At 40.0% G+C, this 11,780-nt stretch overlaps 1 long non-coding RNA gene across 1 annotated transcript; it reads left to right on the forward strand.

Annotated features, from left to right (window-relative positions):
- Positions 1-9,457: 9,457 nt before the first annotated feature.
- On the forward strand, positions 9,458-11,222 carry LOC123079720 (uncharacterized). Its single transcript, XR_006438106.1, has 3 exons — positions 9,458-9,678; positions 9,762-10,313; positions 10,408-11,222. It is a non-coding gene; the product is annotated as an uncharacterized lncRNA (long non-coding RNA).
- Positions 11,223-11,780: the final 558 nt, after the last annotated feature.

The raw sequence follows: 11,780 nt of genomic DNA on the forward strand, positions 1-11,780 counted from the left end.
ATATTATTTCCCAATGATGTATGGCTATCCTATAATGTTTGAGTAGATCCGTTTTGTCCTATGGGTTAATTGATGATCGTGATTGGTTTTAGTTACATGTTTTATTATTGGTGATGTCCTATGGTGCTCTCTGTGTCGCGCAAGCGTGAGGGATTCCCGATGTAGGGTTTGCAATATGTTCATGATTTGCTTATGGTGGGTGGCGTGAGTGACAGAAGCACAGACCCGAGTAAGTAGGTTCTTTGCGTATGCGATAAAGAGGACTTGATACTTTAATGCTATGGTTGGGTTTTACCTTAATGATCTTTAGTAGTTGCGGATGCTTGCTAGAGTTCCAATCATAAGTGAATATGATCCAAGTAGAGAAAGTATGTTAGCTTATGCCTCTCCCTCATATAAAATTGCAATAATGATTACCGGTCTAGTTATCGATTGCCTAGGGACAAATAACTTTCTCGTAACAAAAAACTCTTTACTAAAACTAACTTAGTTGTGTCTCTACCTAAACAGCCCCTACTTTTATTTACATAATCTTTATTATCTTGGCAACCTATCCAACAACACCTACAAAGTACTTCTCGTTTCATACTTGTTCTAGGTAAAGAGAACATCAAGCGTGCGTAGAGTTGTATTGGTGGTCGATAGAACTTGAGGCAATATTTGTTCTGCCTTTAGCTCCTTGTTGGGTTCGACACTCTTACTTATCGAAAACTGTTGCGATCCCCTATACTTGTGGGTTATCAAGACCTTTTTCTGGCGCCGTTGCCGGGGAGCAATAGCGTGGGGTGAATATTCTCGTGTGTGCTTGTTTGCTTTATCACTAAGTAATTTTCATTTGCTATTCTTAGTTGTTCTTTATCTTTAGTTATGGATATGGAACACGAAATACCAAAACATTAGGTGTACTTGCTGCTCATGGAGATGAGGAACCTCCTAAAACCCTCGATGCTCGTTATGTGACAGATATTATGTACTACTTTGATAATCCAGAGAAACCCCCATTCAATTTGGTAATGGGAGACATGTTGGATCAACATGAATACTTTAGGGATTATCGCTTGACTCAAAAAGGGAAACTATTATGGGATCAAATTTATATGTTGAAATGGTATGCTAGGCAACTATGCTTGAGATATGATTATACTTGTTACTCTAGGACGAAGGCTCCACACCTTCCCTTTTTATGCAAATTTAATGATAATGAAACTTTGGCTTCTTATGCTATAGGTATATATGACTATTATGATGTGGAACAAATAGAAGAATTTGTTTCTTTTATGGGTGCTTATGCAATTGAATATATGTTCAAAGAATATGAAAATCTTTATGATGCTGTCTACAGACCTAAAAATTTAGCTATCCTTAAATATTGTTATAAGAATTATGAATACAATTCCTATATTGATGCGTTTATTGAGAAAGTCTCCATTGTCCCAGAAGAGACAAATATTTTGCAGGAATCTATGGAAGAAGAAATTGATGAAACTGTGAGCTCATTGGATGAAAAAGATGAGGAGTAGAGCGAACAACAAAAGGATGAAGAGCGGATTGATCACCCGTGCCCACCTTCTAATGATAGTAACTCTTCAACTCATACATTGTTTAATTTCCCTTCGTGCTTACCGAAGGATGAATGCTATGATAATTGCTATGATCCCGTTGATTCTTTTGAAATATCCCTTTTTGATGATGCTTGTTATGCTTGTGGCCAAGATGCCAATATGAATTATGCTTATGGAGATGAAATTGCTATAGTTCCTTATGTTAAACATGAAATTGTTGCTATTGCACCCACACATGATAGTCCTATTATCTTTTTGAATTCTCCAAACTACACTATATCGGAGAAGTTTGTGCTTATTAAGGATATATTGATGGGTTGCCTTGTACTACTACACATGATTATTTTGATAGATATAATATGCATGTGCTTGCTGCTCCTACTTGCAATTATTATGAGAGAGGAACTACATCTCCGCCTCTCTATGTTTCCAATACGACAAAATTGCAAGAAACTGTTTATACTATGCATTGGCCTTTACTATGTGCGCATGAATTGTTCTTTTATGACATGCCGATGCATAGGAAGAGAGTTAGACTTTGTTGTTACATGATATATGTTACTTTGTGCTCACTACTAAATTACAAATCATTGTTAATTAAAATTGTCTTTGATATACCTTGGGATCCGGGTGGATTCACTACTTGAGCACTATATGCCTAGCTTAATGGCTTTAAAGAAAGCGCTGCCAGGGTGACAACCCGGAAGTTTTATAGAGTCATTTATTTCTGTTGAGTGCTTTTATATAGTTTAAAAACAACAAAAATAAAGAGGGGAATCCAAAACCTTTTCAAAAAGGAAAGTGAAAGTGCGAGAGACAAGCATTGTTGAAGTGGGAGCTAGCCTTGAACTTTCTTCATGCTCACGGAAACTTTGTGAATCTTGATTACAGAAACTTTTCAACAAAAATAATTATCCCCTTGTACAATTCCATTGTATTATAAAAATAATGTGACAAGGTTTGCCTTTAGGATGTTTACTTTGCTTGTTGGTTTGTACGGTGCAAGACATAAACTTTGGCTGTAGTGCGCAATTTTACATTTTTTTACTGGAACGTCAAATGGTTCTGATTCTTTTTTCACTATCTTTCTATATAAATTCTTTATTTTTACTAATTTTGGCAGAATTTTTCAAGTATTAGAAGTATGGTGAATGTTCAGATTATTAAAGACTGTTCTGTTTTAGACAGATTCCATTTTTGATGCATAGTTTGCTTGTTTTGATGAAAATATCGATTTATATTAGTGGATTAAGCCATGAAAAAGTTATATTACAGTAGACACAATGCAAAAACAAAATATGAATTGGTTTACAACAGTACTTAGAGTAGTGATTTGCTTTATTATACTAACGGATCTTACTGAGTTTTCTGTTGAAGTTTTGGGTGGATGAAGTGTTCGATGATCGATAAGGTCTCGATGTGAGAAGAAGAAAGAGAGGCAAGAGCTCAAGCTTGGGGATTACCGAGGCACCCCAAGTAAATATTCAAGGATACTCAAGTGTCTAATCTTGGGGATGCCCCGGAAGGCATCCCCTCTTTCTTCAACAAGTATCAGTATGTTTTCGGATTCGTTTCATTCATGTGATATGTGCAGATCTTGGATCGTCTTTTGCATTTAGTTTTCACTTTTCTTTTTATGCACCATGCTGGTATGAGATAGTACTTGGTTGATTTATAGAATGCTCTATGCATTTCACTTATATCTTTTGAGTATGGATTTATAGAATGCTTCATGTGCTTCGCTTATATCATTTGATGTTTGGATTGCCTGTTTGTCTTTACATAGAAAACCGCCATTTGTAGAATGCTCTTTTGCTTCACTTATATTTGTTAGAGCGTGGGCATATCTTTTGTAGAAAGAATTAAACTCTCTTGTTTCACTTATATCTATTTAGAGAGATGACAGGAATTGGTCATTCACTTGGTTAGTCATAAAATCCTACATAAAACTTGTAAATCACTGAATATGATATGTTTGATTCCTTGCAATAGTTTTGCGATATAAAGATGGTGATATTAGAGGCATGCTAGTGGGTAGTTGTGGTTTAGTAGAAATACTTGTGTTGAGGTTTGTGATTCCCGTAGCATGCACGTATGGTGAACCGTTATGTGATGAAGTCGAAGCATGATTTATTTATTGATTCTCTTCCTTATGAGTGGCGGTCGGGGACGAGTGATGGTCTTTTCCTACCAATCTATCCCCTAGGAGCATGCGCATAGTACTTTCTTTCGATAGCTAATAGACTTTTGCAATAAGTATGTGAGTTCTTTATGACTAATGTTGAGTCCATGGATTATACGCAGTCTCACCCTTCCATCATTACTAGCCTCTCTAGTACCGCGCAACTTTCACCGGTACCATAAACCCACCATATACCTTCCTCAAAACAGCCACCATATCTACCTATCATGGCATTTCCATAGCCATTCGGAGATATATTGCCATGCAACTTCCATCATCATCATATACATGACTTGGGCATCATTGTCATATTGCTTTGCATGATCGTAAGATAGCTAGCATGATGTTTTCATGGCTTGTCCGTTTTTTGATATCATTGCTACGCTAGATCATTGCACATCCCGGTACACCGCCAGAGGCATTCATATAGAGTCATATCTTTGTTCTAGTATCGAGTTGTAAAATTGAGTTGTAAGTAAATAAAAGTGTGATGATCATCATTATTAGAGCATTGCCCCAGTGAGGAAAGGATGATGGAGACTATGATTCCCCCACAAGTCGAGATGAGACTCCGGACTTTAAAAATAAATAAAAGAGGCCAAACAAGCCCAAATAAAAAAAGGCCAAAGAAGCCCACGAAAAAATAAAAAAATGAGAGAAAGAGAGAGAAGGGGAAATGTTACTGTCCTTTTACCACACTTGTGCTTCAGAGTAGCACCATGTTCTTCATATAGAGAGACTATTGAGTTATCACTTTCATATACTAGTGGGAATTTTCATTATAGAACTTGGCTTGTATATTCTGATGATGGGCTTCCTCAAACGCCCGAGGTCTTCACGAGCAAGCAAGTTGGCTGCACACCCACTTAGTTTCCAGTTTGAGCTTTCATACACTTATAGCTCGTAGTGCATCCGTTGCATGGCAATCCCTACTCACTCACATTGATATCTATTGATGGTCATCTCCATAGCCCGTTGATACACCTAGTTAATGTGAGACTATCTTCTCCTTTTTGTCTTCTCCGCAACCACCATTCTATTCCACCTATATTGATATGTCCATGGCTCACGCTCATGTATTGCGTGAAAGTTGAAAAGATTTGAGAACATCAAAAGTATGAAACAATTGCTTGGCTTGTCATCGGGGTTGTGCATGATTTGAATATTTTGTGTGGTGAAGATGGAGCATAGACAAACTATATGATTTTTTAGGGATAACTTTCTTTGGCCATGTTATTTTGAAAAGACATGATTGCTTTATTAGTAGGCTTGCAGTATTATTTTTTTTATGTCAAATGATAAACTATTGCTTTGAATCACACGTGTCTTAATATTCATGCCATGATTAGATATGTGATCAAGATTATGTTAGGTAGCATTCCACATCAAAAATTATCTTTTTTATCATTTACCTACTCGAGGACGAGCAGGAATTAAGCTTGGGGACGCTGATACATCTCCGTCGTATCTATAATTTTTGACTGTTCCATGCCAATATTCTACAACTTTCATATACTTTTCACAACTTTTTATACTATTTTTGGGACTAACATGTTGATCCAGTGCCTAGTGCCAGTTCCTGTTTGTTGCATGTTTTTTGTTTGGCAGTAAATCCATATCAAACGGAGTCCAAACGGGATAAAAACTGACAAATATTTTTTTGGAATATATGTGATTTTTGGGAAGAAAAACCAACGCGAGACGATGCCCAAGGGGGGCACGAGGCAAGGGGCGCGCCCCAAGGGGGCAGGCGGGCCCCGGGCCCTCGTGGCCACCCCGTAAGGCGGTTGATGCCCTTCTTTCGCCGCAAAAAAGCTAATATCCGGATAGAGATCATGTTAAAATTTCAGCCCAATCCGAGTTACGGATCTCCGAGAATATAAGAAACGGTGAAAGGGCAGAATCTGAGAACGCGAAACAGAGAGAGACGGAGAGACAGATCCAATCTTGGAGGGGCTCTCGCCCCTCCCATGCCATGGAGGCCAAGGACCAGAGGGGAAACCCTTCTCCCATCTAGGGAGGAGGTCAAGGAAGAAGAATAAGAGGAAGGGGCCCCCTCTCCCCTTCTCTTCCGGTGGTGCCGGAACGCTGCCGTGGCCATCATCATCATCACCGCAATCTTCACCAACAACTTCACCGCCATCATCACCAACTCTTCCCCCTCTATGCAGCGGTGTAACCCCTCTTTTACCCGCTGTAATCTCTACTTAAACATGGTGCTCAATGCTATATATTATTTTCCAATGATGTATGGCTATCCTATGATGTTTGAGTAGATCTGTTTTGTCCTATGGGTTATTTGATGATCGTCATTGGTTTGAGTTGCATGTTTTATTATTAGTGTTGTCCTATGATGCTCTCCGTGTCGCGCAAGCATGCACTACTAGGGAAAAGCCTATACATAGAATCTTACGAGCAGCGTGCTTTAAAATCAGGCGCTGCTGCTAAGTAGCAGTAGCGCGGGCTATAGAAACTCGTTGCTGAAACAAGTTTATCAGTAGCGCGTGCACTCCAAGAAGCGCTACTGCTAAAATTCCCACGATGCCGCCACGAGGCCAATTATAGCAGTAGCTCGTTAAACTAAACAGCGCTACTGCTACGTAACGTAGCAGTAGCGCATTCAGGCAATAATCGCTACTGCTAAATTAACTACAAACATTTAGTCCCACCTCACTCCGTGGAGAGAGTTTTACCCACCTTAAATATGTTTCTTATACAACTTTCACAAGCACTTGGTCTTCATTGAACTCTATGTGTAGGATCTGTGGCCGCAATAGGAATCCTCGCCAGTTCTTAAACCAACCGGCGAGGATTCCTATTGACAAATCAGATTGTACACAAAAAGACCATTGATGATCAATGTATTTTTTATGTCTATGTCTATTTTTACATACTGACACATAGCAGTAGCGCGTTCACGCCAAAAGGCGCTACTGATAGGTCGTTTAGCAGTAGCGCATTTCCCTATAGCGCGCTACTGCTATGCCATTCGATCTCCCCCCACTCACTAGCCTCATCCACATATCACACTCACACACACTCAATCGGTCTCCTCCTCACCCCCCGCACCGCCGGTCATCCCCCGTCGCCCCTCCCCCGATATGTGCCGCTGTCGCCTCATCCTCCTCGCTGGACTCGGTACCGGCCTCCTCCTCCGTCCTCCCTCCACTCGCCGCTGGCCGGCCAATCCTCGCTCCGCCTTCCTCCTTGATTCGTCCTCCCTCCACTCGCCGCCGGCCGGCCCCTCCTCGCTCCGCCTTCCTCCTCTGTCCTACTATCTTCTCCCTCCTCGAGTCGCCCCTCCTTGTCCATCCTCCCTGATACATTTTGATTTAGTAGGCTTTCATATGTAACATTTTGATTTAGTTGATATGATTCAGTTGATTTAGTAGGCTAGTTGATTTAGTTGATTTAGAACATTTTGATTTAGTTTATTTAGTAGGCTAGTTGATTTAGTTGATTTAGTGGGCTAGTTGATTTAGAAAATTTTGATTTAGTTGATTTAGTATGCTAGTGGATTTAGTATGCTAGTTGATTTAGTTGATTTAGTATGCTCGATTTAGTTTTTTTGTAATAAGTTATTTTTTGGCAAAGTGTAGGTGCCAATTTAGTTAAATTTGCCACTTATTTGTTTAAACAATTATCTTAGGCAATAGGGGCCAAATTAGGATTATAATTGTTCATAAAATTGTTTCTCGCGGAAGAACCAAAAATATCACATGTTACTATTTTTCTTTCCTGTGAAGTGAATCGTTAATCCTTTGCTCATATTGCTTTAGGAAAATGGCGCCACCACCAGCACCACTATGTCGACTGTGCAAGTCAAGGTGCGCCAGCAGCCTTGTAACCGGCAAGCTATCCGGCATCTACTTCCATCCGAGTTTTTGTCATGCGGCGGTAAGAAATTAGATGAAATTTAACAACTATTTTATTTTTAGTGTTGGCATTACTGCATTGTGTCATTTTGCTTTTCTTACACAGATCGTCCCATGCAATGTGAGGTTGAAATTCAACAAGCTGACAGGAGACACTGTGACATTTGAGGCTCCTGAGGGCCGTACACTATGGAGGTTGAGAAAGGACGCAATATGTCACAGATTAGAGGAGATGGATGGGCCCGTTTCCTCGCTCGCATGCGTCTTACTGGTGGTGAGTTGATCAGATTCTCCTTCAGAGCAGAAAGACCTAAGCTGGTTGTCATTTATATCCACCTGGTGGAAGATGATGAAGATGACGAAGATGATGAAGATAATGAGGACCCACTCAATGAAGATGATGAGAACCCACTTCATGAAGCCATCATAGCTCAAAGAATGAGGCTGAGCGAGGAGGAGGTGTGCAACCTATGGGACATAATTCCGCCACGTGATGACTTTGTCGGGGTGCCATTCGTGACCCGCCTGACAAGTACCATGGTCGATCGGCATGAAATGGTATGTTATACGTACTGCATGTAGTAATTTGATGATATATATATGCTTTATTGTTATACTTACAAATGCAAATTATCCGATTATATGCTTAGTGAATCCGATGATATGCTTAGTGTAGAGTCCAATGATATGCTTTGTGGAATCTAGTCGATGATATACTTTAGTGTAGAGTCTGATCACATGCTTATTAGTGTAGAATCCAAGGAACTATTATTAGTGTAGATAATCCATATATACTTATTAGTAGAATTCATGATTAATTAGTACAAATGCGTAGTACTATGTCTTTTGATAGTGTAGAAATCTAGACTTAATAGAAATATATTTGCAAGAGTATGTGTGAGGCTATTTATTAATTGATATGTTTTTCTTGTTCGGAGATTGCCAAAGAACCTATCTGTGAGTTGTGGAATCGATCCTGATGAAGAAGGCTCAGTTGGACTACGCCTTACCGCAAGGGGCTCCGTCACCACCTGTACTTACCGCATGGACACAAATGGCCGCACACACTTGAACTCGGTTGGGTGGAAGAGATTCCTCGTTGGCAAGAATCTTCGTGTTGGACAGGCCATCCTAATTACTATCAGGAACACCCACCACCCAGGCTTGAGGATGATGATCGTCGTCGATATCATCTAGAACTACATATGTGTGTGTGGCTATATCATCTAGAACTACATATGATGATCGTCGTCGATACCATGTAGAACTACATATGATGATCATCGTCGATATCATCTAGAACTAAATATGATGATTGTCGTCGACGTCACCTTGTACTGCTTGAGGATGCATGTTGAGTATATATGAAATTTTTATCTAGTACTCCCTCGGTTTGAAATTACTCGTCATGGTTTGAGTTCAAATTTGAACTAAAACCACGACGAGTAATTTCGAACCGAGGGAGTACTACCTAGTCTATCTATCTATCTATATCTATATCTATCTATCTATATCTATATCTATACCTATACTAATTATAGACTTCCTAGAAATTCCACCGTTAATTAGAAATTACGAGCCGTAGATCTGAGATGGGTCCAAATTATTACGGTGTAGATTAACTTTCGTAAAAAAACGACAAACCTTTCAGCCAGATTAGTACGTCCAAAAATAAATACGCTACAAAGCCCAACATCTTTGAAGCCCAAGGAGATGCCCAAAATTCTCACACACACAGTCTCTCTCAATCTCTCAATCTCTCACGTCTCTCTTTCTATCTCAGGTCTTTCTTTGCCTGAAAAAAAATATCTCATGTCTCTCTTCCTCCCCACATGAAAAACAGATCAGGCCGTCGCTCCCATAGGTCTCCATCGGACGCTGCCCTTCCCAACCGCAGTAGCATGCAGCATCCCCAACTGCCTCTCTTCCTAATCCTCTTTCTATATGAGTCTTATCTTTGGGACATTTTTGCCTCCAGTCTTTCATCCACGCTGGAATCGATCTGAAAAAACTAGGTATGACTTACGACATGATCCAACCCACCCTCTACTACTGTTAGGTATGGTTCGATCTATTATCCACTGCGGCTTGTGATTCAGATTTTAACTTCTGGCCACACAGTGATCCAATATATATTCTTAGGACCGAATCTGTCCAATATGGTTGATGCATCGGAGGAGGTGTACCATGTACCACAACAGTTTGAAGCAGATTGTGCTGATCACTCCTGCGTCCCGTTAGCACGCAAGTAACTGGGTATCCTTGAATTTCCTGATTTGGATAATTTCTACTCCTAAAGTTTATCTCTAATACTCTGTCCAGAAGGTTGGTGCTAGCTCTGGAATTTTGAAAGGCTGATTTGTGGCAAGTGTGTGTACGTAAACTTGGATTTGTGGTGATTTTGTAAGGCTGATGATGATGGCGGATGATATAGGCTGATTTATTTCCATCCGCTATGAGGCACTTCTGCCTGGCCGTTTCCTATGCCATAATCCCAGCTGCTTAGTGTGTACCTCTCAATGGCCCAGCGGGAACAACCATGACCACGTACCTGTTGGGGACAACCTCTCGGCGACTCCAATGTTCGATTACAATCTCTCTACTAGGTATACCTCAAGTACCATAGATCATGAAGTGTGGCATCAAGAACTCAGCACACTGCAGGAGAAGACCATGAAGATCAGCAAGGAAGTGGTAGGTGGTGTGCTTCAATCTCTTCTATGAGGTTTCTACTGTTGATTGATTTTTTCTATTATCTCATGTCATATCTGTGAGTGTTTTATTGCAGTTGCATGTATCATGAAGGTTGGTCAAGAAGGTGCGAGACTGCTGCTACTTAAAGGCCAGCGTGGCCTGCAACCACTAAGAAGACACCCACCATGCATGTTCCTTGCAAGCAGAAGCAACATGACTTTGCCGTCAATAAGATAACAAGGATCAAATCGATCACCATCTACATGTGTTACTACTCTCAGCAGAGTGGAATAAATGTTTGTAAAGTAACCTTTTCTCTGGCCGGTTCAAATCATCCCTCCTACGTTTAGTCGTTTACCTGTTGGACATGCTCACCATGTGTTTGAAATAATGCTTAGAGAAATTGCTATACCTGTGTTATTTTCTATTCAGATGATTCCCGTGATTTATACTTTTACAAGGAAAACATTATATATAAGCATCGGATATATCCTTTGAATCAATGCACGAGGTCCTGAATTTAATTTAGGATATGGTGAAATACATGGTATATTATCCAACAGTAGGTATTGTTGCGCCGATCGATATCTTTTCTATACATACATGCTATATGTTATGCAGATTTTACCGCTGGAAGTAAATTATTGTATAGATTCTGTATACTAATTAAGTACCAGTACCTTTTGTGTTGCATGCAGATTAAAAAAATTGTGTACTGGCCATTGTTTTCTTATAGACCCTCATCTATCATATTTTCTGCTACAAATTTGGTGCAGGTAAGTCCATAGTTCTGTGGATACCACATCGGCATGTCCAGAATTATTAATTTGTATTCTTTCAGCACCCACATGGTCTAGAAAGACATGTTTACATTTTAGTTCTATTTCTTTCCAACTTACATGAATGAATTGGGACATCGGCATTGAAGGAACGGTCAAGAGAGAACAGCGGAAAGATCAGTTCGTTTTCTCCTATTATACATGGATATGATACCTTCTCACGTTCTACTCCTAAATAGTTCGTGGTTTGGTCCCCTTTTCATAGTTCCCAGTTTCGTTCTTATCTTCATCATCTATCTCTTACCAAGTTCTAGGCGTGAACCTATGAAATTATGATATCTAACATGTATTATTGCTTTGCTACCTAGATTGTTCTAACTGTGCCTTGGCCTTGACTTAGATGAAAAAGAGTCAGTTCTTTGGTGTCGTGCCTAGCTACAGTTGGTTGTTTTGTAAGTTGCAAGGTATCTCATAAGGCACATGAACGGATATTCATGATATTAATTTGGATCTCCATGCCGTGGGGTAGAAAGGACAGAAAGGAGCAGTAGGATAGCCGGTCTAATATTGAGCAGATACTGTCTCCGGGATCACTACCTCGGTGCAAGCATCCTCTTCCCCATGCCTCCTGATTTGGTCATGGTGGTTAAGAGGTATAATACTATAATCATGCCCAATTGGATAAGAA

The sequence above is a fragment of the Triticum aestivum genome, chromosome 1A (assembly GCF_018294505.1).
Source record: "Triticum aestivum cultivar Chinese Spring chromosome 1A, IWGSC CS RefSeq v2.1, whole genome shotgun sequence".
Lineage (NCBI taxonomy): Eukaryota > Viridiplantae > Streptophyta > Magnoliopsida > Poales > Poaceae > Triticum > Triticum aestivum.